This window comes from Panicum virgatum, chromosome 7N (assembly GCF_016808335.1).
Source record: "Panicum virgatum strain AP13 chromosome 7N, P.virgatum_v5, whole genome shotgun sequence".
In the NCBI taxonomy this organism is placed as follows: Eukaryota; Viridiplantae; Streptophyta; class Magnoliopsida; order Poales; family Poaceae; genus Panicum; species Panicum virgatum.
In genome coordinates this window covers 6,340,397-6,359,625 of record NC_053151.1, presented here as the reverse complement: position 1 = coordinate 6,359,625, position 19,229 = coordinate 6,340,397, and the positions used below count along the sequence as shown (strand labels likewise).

The window sequence follows — 19,229 nt, the reverse complement described above, 5'->3', positions numbered from 1 at the left end:
ACAACATGACACAGATCTCGATATATGATTCATGGACACGATTGAGTCTCCCATGGTTGCCGAGAACAAAATCGTGTTTTCGGACAGGAATCTCTTGATGGTGGTAGGAGCCAAGTACAAAACAACAAGAAAGGCTTATGAAAAAAGTATCCAATGTCAGAGATTCAGTTGACCTTGGAGAGGGTTCCGGCTTCGCAAGTGAAACAGTAAATCTGCCGGAAGACATCAAATGCTGGAATTGGCTGAGACACCAGCATCGGCCAAGGAGGCGATGGCACAGCCGATGGGGTCGAAAAGATGATTCAGGGTTCTGAAGGGGTCGGAATCCATGCCACAGCTTAGCCCATATTAAAAGGAAATCGTCCAAGAGAACAAGTCAATCAAGGTGACTGCTCCGGTGGAAACAACTCGGAATGGATCCAAAACAAGTCGGGATGAAATTAAAACAAGTCGGGGAGGTTGCAAAGGCTACCAAGGACATCGTACCGGCTAACCGTGGACAACGGAGAGGTCGGACAAACAAAAGGGACGTGCTAGCCGATGGAAACAAGGGGTCGGCCATGACAAGGGTCGGGCAGGATGGAGACTAGGGTCAGACGCAAAGGCGGGGTCCAACGAGACGGAAAGAATCGGCCGAGGGAAAAACTGGATCGGATGAAAATGCAGCAAGTTGGATATGATCGGATGCGGGTCGGATACAAGCAGTACAAGTCAAAAAACAACTCGGCACGAGTTAGAAACAAGTCGGGTAGAGACCTGAGCTTGGAAAAAGAGGTCAGAGATACCACTGGTTGCAAGAAAAGAACTCTACAAGGTTGCTAGAGCGAGACAACAAGTCGGCCACAGACTTAAGCTCAGAAAAAAGAAGTCAGCGGCGTTAGAGATTCATGAAAGAACTTGGCTAGTTAACTTAGGGTCGGCTAAGCAAGCTAATTAACGACTAGGTCATTACAACCCTCCCTCCTTAAAGGAATTTCGTCCCGAAATTCAGTGTAAGGAGATAGAGCCTAGAACTAAAGTACCTTTTGTTGGGAGCTAAAAGTCGGGGTACTTGGTCTTTAGATATGTTTCCTTTTCCCATGTAGCTTTGTCTTCAGTGTGGTTGGACCACTGAACCTTCTATGTACAACTTGGTGACGCAGGTTCTTGTCTCACGCTGCTTCTGGTCGATGATCTTGATTGGATGTTCTTCATAGGTAAGATATGACTCAACATGGAGTTCTTCTTGAGCGACGACTTCTTGAGGAACTCGAAGACATTTCTTCGGCTGGGAGATGTGGAAGACATTGTGGACGGCTGCAAGCTGATCGAACAGTTGGAGCTTGTAGGCGATGGGTCCACACTTCTTGAGGATCTGGTATGGGCCGATGAAGCGAGGGCTAGCTTTCCTCTAACTCCAAATCTCTGCGCTCCTCTAGTCGGCAATACTTTCAGGTAGATGTGGTCACCAAAATTGAACCCGAGGGGCTTCTTTCTCTAGTCATGGTAGCTCTTCTGTCTAGATTGAGCCGATTTAAGATTGGCCTGAATGATGGCTACCTTCTCTTCAGCATCAACCACTAGGTCGGGGCCATAGATTCTTCTTTCTCCGGATTCTGACCAGTTGAGTGGGGTTCTACATCTTCTCCCATACAAGGTTTCAAATGGTTCCATTTTGAGACTAGTTTGATAGTTGTTGTAAGAGAACTCGGCTAATGGCAAGCACTTGTCCCAACTCTTGTCAAAGTGCGTGACTATTGCTCTGTGCATATCCTCGAGTATCTGATTGACTTTTTTTGTCTGGCCATCGGTCTGAGGGTGGAAAGCAGAACTGCGGATGAGTTTGGTGCCCAAGGAACTCTGAAGTGCTCCCAGATGCGAGAAACGAACAGGGATCCTTTGTCTGATATGATGGTATTGGGTACGCCATGTAGGTAGACAATCCTTTGTAGATAGAGCTTGGCATATTTCTTGACGGTGTAGGTCGTCTTGACAGGCAGAAAATGGGCAGATTTGGTCAAACGGTCCACGATGACCCAAATGGAGTCATACCCTTGTGATGTGCATGGCAGTCCAACAATGAAATCCATACCGATGTCTTCCCACTTCCAAGCTGGAATCGACAGTGGCTGAAGTAAACTAGCCGATGGGAGATGGCTACCTTTTACTACAAAACATAGATTTTGTAACATACTCTTGTGACACATTCATCAATGTGTTACAAAAAGTTTCATAGGAACACAAACTTATGTGTTACAAATGAAGGTTGTAACACATAGAACTTGTTTCGTAAAAATGGGTTACAGGTAATTGTTTTAGTAACAGAAATTTTATGTTACCTCTAAATTGTTACAAAATGGTAGTATGTTGTAACACATAACTGGAACACATAAATATGTCACAAATACATATTATAATAAAAATTAAATGCAGATATTTCATCCATGAAAAATAAACTCGATCAAAATGGTAGATGAAACCAACTGACCCCTGCTCTCTAAAAAAGACTGCTATTGAGCATATAACCCCTTGTAGCTTAAGGTGGGCCTAAAGGACCACCCGAGAGGATGTTGGGTGGGTTGGGGGTGTGGGGGCCTACCATCCTGAAAACAGATTAACAGACGGCAGTCTCATTCGTTGACCTATGAACAGTAACCGGAACGATCACTACTCAATAGAACTACGGTAACTGCCCTTAGTAGGAATGTAAGATGGCCAAAATGAACCGGTGGTGTGTGTCTCGTTGCTAGCAAGCAGATTTACCCAAATTTCCTTATCAATAATGAAAACGTTGCAAAAGAGTCAAAATAGTAGATACTACTCTCTAAATTATATTATATGCCGTGATTAAATCTATCACTGATATAGTGGGTGAGACTTCGTATATTTTGGGGTATATTTACTCTTAAGGTTGCCAGTAAGGATAACTAGTCCTAGTGTTGTTAGAAAGGTCCATACGATTCTTTCTTTGTGACCTTTTATTTTTGTTTTCTTAAAGGATTATTCCCAGATATGTTTAGTTGTAATTTTTAATTTTGATAATAAAAATTATGATTAAAGTTGTTCGGATAATCAATTGGTATTAATTTTTATTCAGTAGCATTCACGTTGTGATATCTTTTTATTTGTCGAGTAATACAACAGTAATAATAACACAGTATGACATCATCACCCATATTACAACCATAGCCTGCCAACGGAATATCCAGGAGGCGCCCCGTCCGATCTTCGTCTCCTTCGCAGCACTCACGGAGTCACGGTCGTCGTCATTCTGCCGCAGCCTCACGCCCACGTCCTCCAGAAAAAAAAAACTGCCGCAAATCTTACCTCGCACGCGCCGACGTCCCCTCCGACGCCTCCTCCGCTGTCCCATCCGATGTCGACGCCGACTACCCCTCCGACGCCTGTTAGAAACTTTAGATCGCCTAGGAGTAGATCAGCGGGTTTTCTGTGAGACATACCTTTCACTGTCATTGTCGTCCACGATTCCGGCGCGACCTCGTTCGGCGACGGAGACTGCGCACAGACAGCGACGGGTGGTGCAGTACGGGAACGACGGCGTCGTGGTGCTGGTGGCGGCTTCCCATCGCTTCAGCGCCCCCTCTCTAGATCGGATTAGGGTTAGGACGGTGGGAATAGTGGCGGCGACTAACCTCGTGTCTTGAGCCTCTAATCCCACCTCCACTTTATAGAGCTGCGCGACGGGGGCCCACCAGCCTCATATTGGGCTGGGCATCCCCGATCAGGACGCGAGTCAAGGTTGGCCCAGTCGTTGGACTGGCCCAGTGGAGATCAATACTAACATTCTCCCCCTTGATCTCACCTTTATACTTTAAAATTCCTCAATTTGAACTTAACTCTTTACTTTATTTTTAGTTACTTTGCTATTGGCCTCATCTCATTGCAGATCAGTACGTAGAGCGTGCCTCATCATGACAGTTATTAGTTACCGTCAGACTTAACAGCCACAATGTACCTTACTGTATTGAAATAAGACCTTAACCTTTCTTTGGGCCCTTTAGTAATCCAGAAATCGTAGGCTTCCCGTAAAACCCATGTCGACTTGGGCGGTAGGCCTTTTGGTAAGCGGATCCGCAAGCACTTGCTTGATACTTTGGTGCTCCATGATTTCATATGATTCTGGATTTTCTCCTTTGCAACATATGACCCATTGTCAATGTGTTTGGCAGCACACTTGACATGTTGCCATAGGAGTGAAAACATTCGAATGGTATATTGCTGTTGTCTACCATTATCAATTCCGGGTAATGGTTTTCTTAACCATTTTGCCTGTCCTGCAGCCTCATATAATGCTAAATCTTGGGTACACGACCCACAATATTACAACTATTTTGCTTTGGAGCTTTTCCACAATAAAACTCCAAACTCGAGTGTTAGCTACTACTGTGGGCTTCACTAAACTCGCCAAAACTTGATTCTTTTTACTCACAACCTTTTGAGAGTAAATGTTTCTTTCTTACTTAGCATGAGGCTGACAATATTTTGCAAAATTGCAATACATTCTATAACTCCATTCCAGTGATCTATTGCTGGACTGGACTTCTACCAAAATTTCCCGGATACTTGTACTATGTCAGGGTAAATTCTTTTGAGCACTAATTTTGCTTCCAACAGCTGAAGCACATGGAACCTTTTCTTTTGATCGATCATATAACGGTTCCTGGAATTCTGAAAATTCCAAAACTATTACCCTTAACAATAGGACAGGCGTAGGCTTACTCGCATACATACTTTATATCTTTCAGAACTATTTTCTAAGTATGCTCTCTGCGATAATCCTTAATACCCCCTTTACTTTTATCCCAGTGAATTTTCATTTCTAGAGCGAATGATTTTTCACCGAGATTATTTTATCAAAACTAGAGGTCATAATAACCTTCTTTAAACTTTGTAGGAAAATAATTTCCCATCTTCAAACTTTGCATATTTGCAATTTGTCGTCTTGACCTTTAATTAAAACCCAAAACTTTCTTTGTTCTCATAAAACTTTAGATACCACTATTCTGATTTCATCAGATGGTATTCGGATGTTCTTTTCTTTTCACAACAAAACCATTTGGTTATGTCATATATATACACCTTCTCGTACAAATCTTCATTGGAAGATATTTCACCAACATCCATTTGATGCAATTCTAAAAGTAGTATGCACCAATGTCTCCATGATTCTAAAAGAATTCTTTCATGAGATTGTACAAAAAATGTCTCATTAGAACTTATCCTTTGTCTTTGCATAAATCTTTTGCCACAAGTCGTGCTCAACGACTTTCCATGTTCCCTCTGAAGTCACATTTAATTTTGTAGACCCATTATAGCCTACTGTCTTGGCTCTATTAGGAACTTATTTTATGTTCCAAAATAAATTTGAAACTTCTAGGTCTCATGACATCTTTTATGGCTTCTTGCCACCTCGATGAATGAGACATCTCAATTTCTGTCATTCAATCAACACCTCAACATATGATGAGACAATTGTAGTGCTTGAATCATAGGAGTGAACATACAGTCTCACTTCTCTTCAAGGCTTAGTTCTTTGCATACTTACTCCCCCAGATTATCCCATCTATTGTAAAGATGGAATATCTTCGAGCTTTTGTTTGGGTTTGTTCTTTACAAGCCTCAAAGGGTGCTTTAAGCACCACCTTGCTTTAAGCACCACCTTTTCTTTCGGATGTTTTGAGGCTCAACTTTCTTTTCTTCTTATTTAGAGCTGAAAAACTCTAAGAATCTTGCTTATTTTTATGGTTGGGATATCAACATTATGACCGTTGTACTCCCTTTTTGGTCGGTCATACTCACTTTAATAGATCATCCTTGCTTTTAAAATGCATCACATTTAACTTTGCGGGGAAAATTCTCTCTAAATTTTAATCTTTCTTGTCTCTCTAATCTTTCTCCCCCTCGAAATATGGCACAAACTTTGCTGCCACAATTTCGAAACTATTTTTAACACTTGTGAACGAGGAGCATTTCATTACTAGAACTTTATTCATATGACCAAGTCATACAAAATAATGGGAGTACTATTTCCTCGTTTCTTTTCAAGAGCTCCTCAGAGTTCTTGATTTGTTGCACTTTCAAGAACTCATCAAGTTCTTCATTTTGCTATACTTTTGCAAGTCATGCTTGCAATCTTGATTTCATACAACTTTCCTTTTATACTTTGATTCTTTTCAAGTCACTATAGTAGTGCATGAGAATTACTGGCATAACTTTAAAAGCTCCCCCAGACTTCTTTACTTTTATGTGATACTCAAGTAGCACATGATCCATCACAACTTTTCCTGTCATAAGTGACACAAGTGCCAAAAACTTTTCCGACATGCGGTATAAAACTTGAAAGGCATTTGCAACGCATGTTTAATTCAACGTTGGTCAAATTTAACATGCGTCAAACTCATTTCAACCATTATCTTTACTATTGAAGGACAAGGAAAAAAAACATAATATAGAGATAAAACTTTGGTCACAATGACTAATAACATGCACATATACTTTCTTTTCTGATTAAATCTATCCGTTGGTTCCAATTTAATCAAAAAATTTAACGAATTACAATATTCGCAAAACTTTAGTGAGAGAAACCAAAAACTTTTCAAAAACAGTTGCATCTCTTTTCCATATCAACTAAAAGTCAGAATGGAACAATCACTTTTCTTTCTTAACCACAACTATACAGCTGAGTAACCTCTAAACTTTATCTGTAGCGTTGATCAGAATCAACTTTTGTCTGTTAATTTCTGTCTACTTGGGAAGAATTGTATGTCTTAATTTAACGTTGGTCAAAATTAAAATATACAACTTTCCTTTACTTTCAATTCTATATCACCGTTGGGCAGAAATAGAATACATGACTGGAATAAAAAATTATAATATTGCCATCATCAACTTTGGTCAGAAAATTACAATATCATAATAAACTTTAAATTTATTTTCTTTTAAGAGCAAGCTAATGCTCAACTTGATACTTACAATGGCAAAATGATGCCAAAACATTCTTTCTTTGACATACAACAGCGGAAGCTTTTCTTAACCTTAAGCATAGAGGTTCCTTTTTCCCACAGGGAAAAACTCATCTGAGTCTATCTTTCTTTATTGCAGCGGAAAACTTTTCTTTCTTTTCAGAAACAATTATTTGTTTTTCTCTTTTCTCTGAAAAATTGATCATTCTGATGCAAAAAGTCAGAGATTTATCATTGAACTTATAAATATAATATTGTTATCATCAACGTTGGTCAGAAAATAACAATATCATAAATTAACTTTAAACAAATATCTTTCTACTCCTCTATTTAAATTTTCCCGTTGGTTCCAATTTAAATAGAGGATGAAACTTTTACTTTGCAGCGGAAACTTAACATGATTCACTTTATTCAGAAGCATCTTTGTACTCTTTTATTCTTCTAAGCAATATACACGTTGGTGTAATATTCAATAGAAGTCGAATTCATCAAAACTTTACTCAAAATTGCTTCTGAAAATCGAAAACATAAAACCAAGGCTTTACTATTTTGTCAGTCCCGTGTTCGGCCCACTCAGCATGCACGCGCGGCCCGAATCAGCGAAATCGGCCCGCCGCCCATGCGCGCGCGCTGCACTTCCGCGTGCGGCCCACACTCGCGCTCGCGCGGCCCATCCGGCCCAGCACCGCCGGTCGGCCCAGCAGCAGCTTGAGCAGCCCCTGGCCGTCGGATCAAATCCGACGGCCCTCCGTGGATCTCGCCAGGGCAAACACCCGGCGGCCACTCCTCCCCAAACCCTAATGTCATTTTTCTCTTTCCTTTCTCCCTCTTGAGCCTCTCTCAGCTCGAGCCCGAGCTGGCGGCGGCCACTGGCTGCCGAAAGGGCGCCGCGCCGCCATGGCCCTCCTCCCCTTTCGCCAGCGCCGGTGAGGAGCGGCGCCGCCCGCACGTGGCCGCGGCCCTCCCCCTTTCTACTGAGCACCGAGCGCAGCGCCGCCGGCGCCTCTCGCCGGCCCCCGGTCATTGCTCGGAGGGGGCGCCGCCGCCGGCTCTTGCCGGCGCACGGCTGGGTCTGGTCGACGGCCCGCGACCCTTCTTGTTCTTTTCTTCTGTGCCGCATAGGGCAGCTGCAGTCAGCGGCACCGGCCATAGAGGCTAGCTGCACCTGCCTTGGAGGCCGACGGCGCCGGTGAAGGAGGACGCCCCAGTGAAGATCCGGTCGGCTCCCCTCACCTCTTTCTCTCCCTCCTACTCTTTCTCTTGCTTTTGTGCCGCCCATGGCGCCCTGAAGAAAATGGTGGCGCCGCCGCCGGTCCACTCGCCGGTGCGCGTGCTCGCCCTTGGCTGAGCACGCCGCCGTCGAGCGGACTGGGCGACGGTGCCCTGAGGACCGAGTCCGCGGGAGAGGCACGCGCCGCGGCGTAATGTCCTCTGCCGGCGGCTCGACTTTTCTTTGCCATACGGCGTCAAACAACGCCGGCGGTGTGTGGCGGTAGCGGGTGAGTCCCGCCGCCCTTTTTTTCTAGGGTTTCGTTTTTCTTGTTCGATTTCCATCGAAATCTCTATGTCTTTTGTCTCTGTTCTTTCGATTCGTGACCGAATCCATTTTTCCCAAATTCGATCTACTCTCTAGATTGGCTCTGGTGCTATTGTTAGAAACTTTAGATCGCCTAGGAGTAGATCAGCGGGTTTTCTGTGAGACATACCTTTCACTGTCATTGTCGTCCACGATTCCGGCGCGACCTCGTTCGGCGACGGAGACTGCGCACAGGCAGCGACGGGTGGTGCAGTACGGGAACGACGGCGTCGTGGTGCTGGTGGCGGCTTCCCGTCGCTTCAGCGCCCCCTCTCTAGATCGGATTAGGGTTAGGACGGTGGGAATAGTGGCGGCGACTAACCTCGTGTCTTGAGCCTCTAATCCCACCTCCACTTTATAGAGCTGCGCGACGGGGGCCCACCAGCCTCATATTGGGTTGGGCATCCCCGATCAGGACGCGAGTCAAGGTTGGCCCAGTCGTTGGACTGGCCCAGTGGAGATCAATACTAACAACGCCGACTGCCCCTACGATGCCGACGCCGCGCCCTGCTCTCCGATCGGCCACAGCACGCCGTAGCTACCCCCAGAAATCACGCTGATCCGATCTGTCGCAGCTTGAGTTCCTTCTTTCCCTCCGAGCGCTCCCCGGAGCCAGTCGCCCACTCGCGCACTCGCCCCGAACCTAACCGCTGGCTGCTGGCGGGCGGCCGCCGGCCAACAGGCGAGGGAGCAAAGGGCGCGACCGCGTGACCGGCAAGGGGCCGAGGCGGCCGACCGCTCGGGCATAGGGCGCGGGCATGCGGCGGCTCGGATGCATGGCGCAAGCGCTGCGCTGCGTGGCTTCCTGGCCGCTTGGGCGCGCTGCGCGGTGGCGACGCATGGAGGCCAGGCGGCCAGCGGCCAGCATCACCAGGCACCAGCAGACATCAGTCCAGCACGCAAGATAAGCGCACGGCCAGATGGCAGAGGCAGCAAGCCAGCAAGCAAACAGGTCAATATGATTGTACCTTCTCCAATCGGCTAATCCTGCAATGCATATTCTTTTTTCTGCTAAAATTGGAGAATTTGACTTATGAGATTATTTATGCTTGATTATGTAGACTAAATCTGCCTCCATTGCTAAAATTAGATTTGGAATTGGAGATACAATCGAAAAGCGTCAGGGTGATTTGCTGCTAAAGATCCTTAGTTTGTTTATAAAATGTGTTAATTAATTGGTCAGTATACATAAACATTTCTAGGTTGCTCTCAGAAGCTGCAGATTGTAGAGGTATAATGTGTAGCATGACTGTACAATTACCATGTTTGAGAAAAGATATTGCAGCCAGTCATTTCAATGCAGGGTTTATTTGATTGGGGATGTCATATATGGTCATTGGAGGAGTAACCTTAGGGTGTACTGAGTATCAAACGAGATCACATAACGTAGTGCATATCATTGAAATAAGATTTGACTGAACATTAGAGTCTCACTCTCACATAAGGGACTTATTTCAGTTGCCTCTCAGGAAAAGGTTCCCTCAAATTTGGTACATGGTAAATATGACTACAACTATACTTTCTATCAGGTGCCATAAGGAGATTGATGAACTCTGCTTATATCTATGAACAATGAAAACAACATGGTTGGTGAGGTATTATATTAAGTATGATATTGTTTCAAATTTCTTTTATGCTAACTCAAAAGGATAATTTTATTCATGCCAGTTGCTGCTCTTGATTGTGCTTGTGGCTTCCCCCTAGACACCGGTATTAAAATAATTTATAATTGTGCTGTTATTGGCATCTTGCCTAGCTGATATTTGCAATTGAGGTTACTAGGCATTGTCAGGATCATAACAACATGCATTTAGTTCTTGACTAGCTGATGTTTGTAGGTCATATGCATATGCTTGTACTTGTAGTCTATAATGACCTTACGATCGTGCTAAAGGATTATCAATTGCTTGGCCTTTGAGTTGTGTGTGATATAGCTGATTTTTTGAATATATAATATTACAACTAGCTTAATTTCTCTATGCAATTGGAAATGATACATATTAACATATATTTCTAAATGTAGGTTGAAATGATCAATGACTGAATTTTTATGTTTGGATGCATTCGAGTATGGATCAAGAAACAATGAATTTCAGGATTCCAGGATGCTTATACTTAATTTTTCCTTTCCATAGTGTAGACTTTGTATACTTCGCTACAATGTAACATTTGTTTTCTACATGTATACTTAATGTATATTATATATATTTGTTTCCTTTCTACAATCAATGTACCTCCTTTTGATTATTGAAAATTACAATTTGTGTGATTGTGGAAAATCGTGCTTACTCCAAAAAAAAATTCAACATTATTTGCTATAGGCAATGTGTAATAATGTTTTTTTGAAAATTTTGAATGTGTTACAATAAGTAAAACATCTGTTACGAACCATATGTTTCTTTTGTCAAACTCTGTTCTTTATCACAATGTAGAAGTGTTACTAAAGCTAAAATATATGTTACAAAAGACAAATATTGTAACACTTGATAAGTGTTCCACTAGATTACTAATTGTGTTACAGTGTAGTAACACTTTTTAGGATATAAAGGAACAGATGTATTTTGTTCTAATAGATTAGGCTATAGTAACATCGCATATAGGAACACTAACAAGATGTGTTACTAGGAGAACTAGTAACACATTTATTAAGTTATTGTAACACAAGTTGGTGTTACTAAAACCCTGTTCTGTAGTATATATCCTTCTACAGGTGTCACACTCAACTACATAATTGGCTATTTCTCTCTTCATCCTTGTCCACCAAAACCTCTGCTTCAAGTCTTGATACATCTTATTGCTGCCGGGATGGATAGAAAACTTGGAGAGATGAGATTCGTCCAAAATTTCCTTTCGGAGCTCATGATCCTTGGGAACAGCAAGTCAGTTGCAAACCAAAGAACTCCATTCTCATCTTCTTTATAGCACTCATACTTGGGTTCCTTTGTGGCTAACTTTTCCTTGATGATGCTGACAGCTCTATCCGCGCGCTGGGGCTCAATGATCCTATCTCTCAATGTCGGTTGTAGCAAAAACTGATTGACCGTGGCATGAGGGACAATTTCTAATTTCAATCGGCTCATCTCATGGCAGAGGGCATCGGCCAATGATTCGGCTATGAGTTGGTTGCAGTGGTCCTTGCGACTGAGTGCATTGGCTACTACATTAGCCTTTCCAGGATGGTATTGCACTGTCAATCCATAATCCTTGATGGTTTCCAACCATCTCCTCTGTCTCATGTTCAGCTCTGACTGGGTGAAAATGTACTTGAGACTCTTGTGATCCATGTAGACATTGCAATGGGATCCAAGCAAATAATGCCTCCAAATCTTGAGGGCATGAACCACTACAGCTAACTCAAGATCATGAGTAGCATAGTTCTTCTCATGGGTCCTTAGCGCTTGGGCTGCATATGCTATAACTCTATTTTCTTGCATCAAGACACATCCAAGCTATGTTCCTAATGCATCACAATACACATCAAATGGCTTGCTCTGGTCAGGTTGTGTCAATACTAGAGCCAATATGAGCAATTTCTTCAGGGTCTGGAAAGCTTCTTCACACTTATTGCTCCACACAAACCTTTCTCCCTTCTTCAGCAAGTCAGTCATCGGCTTGGCTATCTTGGAGAACTCAGGGATGAACCTTTTGTAATAGCCAGCTAATCCAAGAAAGCTTCTGACTTGATGTACCGCCTCGAGTGACTTCCAATTCAAGACATCTTGTACTTTACTGGGGTCGATTGATATTTCCTTATTTGAAATAGTGTGACCTAAAAACTTGACACTGTTAAGACAAAATTCACACTTGTTGAACTTGGCTATAGCTTATGACCCCTTAGTCTCTGCAAGACTATCCTTAGGTGCTCGACATGCTCTTTCTCTTTCTTGGAGTAGATCAAGATGTCACCAATGAATACCACCACAAACTTGTCCAATTCAGGCATGAAGACTGAATTCATGAGGTACATACAGTAGGCACAAGCATTGGTAAGTCCAAATGACATGACTAGATACTCATATAGGCTATGTCGGCTAGAGGAGGCTGTCTTGGGGATATCGGCTGGCCTAATCTTGATCTGGTGGTAGCCTGATCGGAGATCTATCTTGGAGAAGACCTTTGCACCTGCTAGCTGATCAAACAAGATGTTGATCCAAGGTAAGGGGTACTTGTTCTTGATAGTCACAGCATTGAGTGGTCTATAATCCACATAATCTCAACTTGGTGTCATCCTTCTTCTTGACAAACAATATTGGACAACTGATGTGAACTAGGGTTCCCAATCTTTCGAAAGGTTCAGATAACTCTCGATTTGGTGGAAACTTGACACACGTCGATCCGGCTTCCGAACAACACGTTCCGAACCCCATAATCGCAGCACCACGTCTCCTCAGGTTATCGGCCAGCGATCAACCTCACCAATAAGGCTAATCCCTATGTACGAATCGAAGAACACAAGCAAGAATAAGGAAGAATGCAACACAATTGCAGATGTATGATTAATCTCACAAGTTGGGGTCTCACAAATTGATGAACGGTGAAACTGTTCTTGACAGATTAATCTAAGCAAAACCCAAACCCTAATGGTGGGGCAGCGGCTGTTTATGAAGACTCTAGGGTTGTGGAAAGACCCCTGGTCGCGCCCCTAATGGGTTCCTAAATGATACACGGGCCAAAGGCCAAAATACGGCGATGCAGCGCCTGGACAGATTCTGGATGTCCACTTGTTTCGATGATTCCCGTTGACTCAGACATCATCTGGATGTGGGACTGGACCATTGGAAGCTCTATAAAATTAGCTTTCCAACCACATGTGGATCATTGAAAACAGACTCCGTATGTGGCCTATGCCTCCAATCTAAGGCAGACTGCTCCTGGACTCCGAGATGGACTCGAGGCTGATGTGTATTGGGCCTCCACGTATCTTGGACGTCCCTTGCTGGCCTTCTCTGACTCCAAGCCCCTCTCCATGCATCTCCTGGTTCATGTTTTACTTCTCTTTTACCTTTACTACCAGCAATTTATATTTTTCAGTCATCTTTTCAATGTTGTGCTTAGTTGTTTCATATATTTTCAATATAAAATCAGCACGGCCTTTAGCATCACTATGAATTCTCTCACTAGTAGGCAAAGGTAGAATATCAATAGGAGCACAGGGATTGAAACCATACACTACTTGAAAAGGACTTATCTTGGTGGTAGAATGTGTTGCCCGATTGTATACAAACTCCACGTGAGGCAAATATTCTTCCCACATCTTCAGATTCTTCTTTAAAACAGCCCTCAACATGGTGCCTAAAGTGCAGTTGACCACCTTAGAAAATCAGTTTGTGGATGACAAGTGGTAGAAAATAACAATTTGGTACCCAACTTGTTCCACAAAGTACGCCAGAAATGACTCAAGAATTTTGCATCACGATCTGAAACAATAGTAGAAGGCATACCATGCAAACGTACAATCTTTTTAAAAAAGAGGTTAGCAATATAGACAGCATCATCACTTTTATGACATGGTATAAAATGTGCCATCTTAGAAAATCGATCCACCACAACAAAAATGCTATCCCTCCCCCTCTTAGTCCTAGGCAATCCCAAAATAAAGTCTACAGAAATATCTGCCCAAGGAATAGAAGGAACAGGAAGAGGCATGTATAATCCATGTGGGTTCAAGTGAGACTTAGCTTTTTGACATGTAGTGCAGCGACCAACGAACCGCTCAACGTCTCTCCTCATCTTTGGCCAAAAGAAGTGTGTGGCCAAAATATCCTCTGTCTTCTTAGCACGAAAATGCCCCATCAATCCACCTCCATGTGTCTTCTGGTCCTCTCCAAGGTTCCTTCTTATTTGGTGGTAACCACCGCGGTCCAAAAGGTCTTGGAGTTGTTGCTGAATTTCCTTAGTCTCCTCTGGGTTGGTTCTATAAGCAGCACAGTTTGGCAAAGCGCCGGGATCAAATCAATTTGATGCTCTATCCCTCTCAATGGTGGCAGCCCCGGGGGGTATCTCAGCTGGAAAAAATGTCCTCATACTCCTGCAAAATGTTAGTGCCCGCAGGAGGCAAAGAGCTAGCAATATCATCAAGTAAAAACAAAGCTCGTTTGCAAATCAAAGCATAGCAAACATCATCATCAGAAATTTCAGCAAGGTCATATATTGTTGCAAGCATAACACCCCACTTTAATTTAATTCCATCGACCTTAGAATTAGGTGTAGGCTTCTCCTTTTTAGGTGGAAAAACAGAATTAGCAACTTGCTGATTTTCAGATTTGTCATCTTTTAAACTAGTAGCTCTTTCTTTATCAGCTTGTACAATTTCAGCAGGGGTCCAAGGAACCAAGGTAATTTTCTGATCTTTATGCATAAAGGTATATCTATTACTTCTACCATGGTGTGTAGCATCATTATCATATTCCCATGGGCGACCCAACAAAAGTGAACAAGCTTGCATAGGTACCACATCACAATCAATAAAATCAGCATATACACAAAAGGAAAAAGAAACTCTGCAAGTTTGTGTTACCTTAGCTTTCCCAGAGTCATTTAACCACTGAATATGGTATGGATGTAGATGTGGTCGTGTGGTCAAGCCAAGCTTCTTGACCAAGTCTGAACTCACCAAGTTATTACAGCTTCCTCCATCAATAGTCACACGTGCACGACAGTTCTTGATGACGAAGAAAGTCTGGAACAAGTTGTGGCGCTGCAACCTCTCAGGCTGCTAAATTTGTGTGCTTAACACACGCTGAACAATAATGTTCATGTAGCCCAAGTATTTCTACCACCAAGGACATGGCCCTTGTCGTCATCAGAAATGACATCATCAACATCTTCTTCCTCTGTGTCGGAGGTGCTGATGTAACCTCCATCATATGTCGCCACGTATGCCTGCTGACTTGGGCAATCCTTCTTCACATGGCCTAGTCCATGGCAGCGATGGCACTGAATGCCGGAACTGGATCCCGTCGAGGCAACGGATGAGGAACTTTGGGCAGGAACCTGAACAGAAGTTTTGCCTGATTTCGTAGCACGTGAGGGAGGCTTGTTTGCTGCAGTAGGAACACCGCTCACTGCTGGCCGCTTGCCTGTTGGTGGAGGCATCTGAAAGTTGGAGACCTTGGGTGCCCATGAAGGCACCGATGTGCGTGGCGCGATGGATGTTCGAGCGCTAGTCTTGTCCCGCTGCTCACATCCCTGCAATTCCTTCTCTGCAAGCATAGCAAATTGGAAGAACTGGTTGACAATGTCAAATTCCTTATAATCAACTATATCCTAAATATCGCGCCTCAGACCCGAATAAAGGCGACAAATAGCATCCTCGGTTCCCTTCACTATTCCACAACGCATCAAACCCTTCTGAAGCTAACCATAGTAGTCCTGCACAGATTTATCTCCTTGTTCTAAGCACAACAAATTCTTACGTAGGTCTCTATGATAGGATGGTGGGACAAATCTATCACGCATAGCAACCTTAAGTTCTTCCCATATACTAGGCGTAGAACCGTCTGCAGCTAAACCAGTCCACCAAATTATGGCAAAATCTTTGAACTCACTAGTGGCTTGTCTAACTTTACATTGCTCAGGCACAAGATGGGCACTAAATTTTTGATCTATTTTCATCTCCCAATCCAAGTATCCCACAGCATCATAAGGTCCCGAAAAAGAAGGTATTGTAAATTTAATCTTTGCATAAGGATCATCAGGTACACAAGTGTGACTACCTGGAGCTTCACCACCCATACCTGTGGTGTTAGTGTGAAGACGACATCGTAGCCATGCTTGTCGTGTCGCTGCTTGATTTACATTATGATGGGCATTATACACCACATCCTCTGGGTGTCCTCCAATGTTGCTGGCGTCATCTTCATTGGTCGGTTGACGAGTTTCCAATGCAGCAACCCTATCGGTTAGTGTGGATACCCATTTGTGAACCCTCTCAACGATCTCGCCGAGCTTGAGTTCAATGATCGCGTCAGTGACGGCCTTGGTGCCCACCTCCTTCATGTCTTTCTGAGCATTGTCTATGTTAGCTTGTAGTTGCCCTTGGCTGACACACTCGTTGAAGTCCTTAGGAGTGTTTGCATCATCACCTGCCATTGTAGACACAAAAACAAGAACAAACAGTGAAGGTTATCCCTAATAATCTTCTACGCAGGTGTGTTGGTGCCTCTCAGTCAACACAGCAAAAGGAAACACCTTACCAAGCTCTTACAAGGTTCTTACCAGTAAGGCAAAGGATACCTGGAAAGCGTAGTCCGCGATTGCGAGGGTCAAGAACCTGTGCTGCGCAGAAGTAGTATGTGGAGCTATAGGAAGGCCAAATATGTGTGAGTGGAACGCAATTCAATAACAGATAGCAATTCTGAATAAGTGTCCAGAGTTACTTGTCCTTAGTTGCTGGTCTACTCATGTCCTTAGAACAGTAATGTCAGCAAGCAAGGAGCAAGAATGAATATAATGATCAGCACTGGCACGATATCAACAAGAATCCAGCAGCAAATACAAAGACAGCAATGGTTTCCTCTCTATGTGCCTCCTGTTTCGTCTTTTAGCACTAGTAGAAATCAATATTTTTTCTATTTCTTTTATTTTTTTGATATTTTTTTCTGAACCAGGAGTACAAAAATAGGAACACCACAAAGTATCAGCTCAATCCGATGTAAGATGTGATCTATAGAAAATCACGAGCCTTCGGTAAAACTGGTGCTGGAACTTCAGATAAAGAATCGACAACCTTCTTGATTTTTTTTTGAATTTTTTGAAATCGTATGTGGAAAATTTCGCAAGCAAAATTTTTAAAAAATAACGCTTCAATCGGAGTTTCAAGCGAAAAGTTATGCCCGTTTTAAGGAAGACCATCCGTATCAGGTTTTTGATGTGGTCGAAACCAAATCGGATGGTGGCAGCGGATGACGGATTGCAAGGGATCACACGACTGAACTAAAGCATGATCTAAACCAGCAACAAAAACACGAACTAGGACATAAACTCAACACTACGGACTCTGAAACAGAATTGTGCAAAGGCTAAACATGGTCTGGGATGGGAAAAACATAACTAAATTTTTTTTGGCTTTTCTATTTACTCTAGGACGAAGGCGAAAACAAACGAACTAGGGTAAGGGCGAACCTGATAGTGAACTAGAAGCTCTAATTACCAACTGATGTGAACTAGGGTTTCCGATCTTCCGAAAGGTTCAGATAACTCTCGATTTGGTGGAAACATGACACATGTCGATCCGGCTTCCGAACAACACGTTCTGAACCCCGCAATCGCAGCACCACATCTCCTCAGGTTATCGACTAGCGGTCGACCATGCCAAGAAGGCAAATCCCTGCCTGCGAATCGAAGAACACAAGCAAGAACAAGAAAGAATGCAACACAATTGCAGATGTATGATTAATCTCACGTGTTGGGGTCTCACAAACCGATGAACGGCGAAACTGTTCTTGATAGATTAATCTAAGCAAAATCCAAACCCTAATGGTGGGGCAGCGGCTGTTTATGAAGACTCTAGGGTCATAGAAATACCCCTGGTCGTGCCCCTAATGGGCTCCTAAACGATACACAGCCCAAAGGCCAAAATACGGTGATGCAGCGCCTGGACAGATTCTGGATGTCCAATTGTTATGACGATTCCTGTTGACTCAGACATCATTTGGATGTGGGACCAGTGCCATTGGAAGCTCTATAAAATTAGATTTCCAATCATATGTGGATCATAAAAAATGGACTCCGTATGTGACCTGGGCGTCCAATCTAAGGCAGACTGCTCCTGGAGTCCGAGATGGACTCGAGGCTTATGTGTATTGGGCCTCCACATGCCTTGGACGTACCTTGCTGGCCTTCTCCGACTCCAAGCCTCTCTCCATGCATCTCCTGGTCCTCTCCAAGGTTGCTAATCACAATACAATCATTTGGTAGTAAACTATTCTCAAAATTATAAAAAGAAGTGCTTAGGAACGAGCTCACCTCTAGACTCAATTGTTGCACGTGAGCTCTAGTGATTGGACCTTGAATGTCTTGAATGTCCAGCGGAGGAGTGTTGTGTGTATCCAAAGGAGTGATGTCCTCATCAACAACCCCAGGGCGAAGAACTCTGTCGGATGAATCCTTTATCCAATAATTCTTGCAGTTGCACCTTTAGCTCGGCTAACTCATGTGGTGGCATTCGATATAGTCTCTTGGATATGGGTGGTATCAACTCAATGACAAACTCTAGGTTCCTGTCGGGTGGCATGCCCGGAAGATCATCAGGGAACATATCCGGAAACTCGCAGACTACTAGGATATCTTCTAATTGAACTCTGACCATCTTGTAGCTGCTGGGTTGTGAGTCTATGGAGCTAGGCAAGTAAAGAGAAAACGTGCCATGGCTCGGGGAGTTGATCTCTATTCCTCTATAGGCTATGTCCAACACAACTCCATGTTGTTTCATCCATTCCATGCCTAGAATTATATCGATGCTCTATTCCTCTCGGCAAATCAACTCGGTGTGAACCAGAGTACTGCCAAGGGTAATTGGCACATCCTTAATTTAACACCTCTGGTGTTTAAGGCATAAAAGCAAGGGAATTTAAACTTAATTGAATGCTTTATGAACCTTGAAAAGAAATCAACACAAAGATCATTTCAAAAATTGTGAGTATGAGTATGTGTGCATAAGTTATACTTGAGATCCTAGGTGTTTGTACATG

The 19,229-nt window shown here is 43.4% G+C and overlaps 1 long non-coding RNA gene across 1 annotated transcript; it reads left to right on the top strand.

Moving 5' to 3' along the window:
• The first annotated feature begins 9,017 nt into the window (after positions 1-9,017).
• LOC120682009 lies at positions 9,018-10,763 on the top strand. Its single transcript, XR_005678172.1, has 2 exons — positions 9,018-9,490; positions 10,562-10,763. It is a non-coding gene; the product is annotated as an uncharacterized LOC120682009 (long non-coding RNA).
• The last annotated feature ends 8,466 nt before the right edge of the window (positions 10,764-19,229 follow it).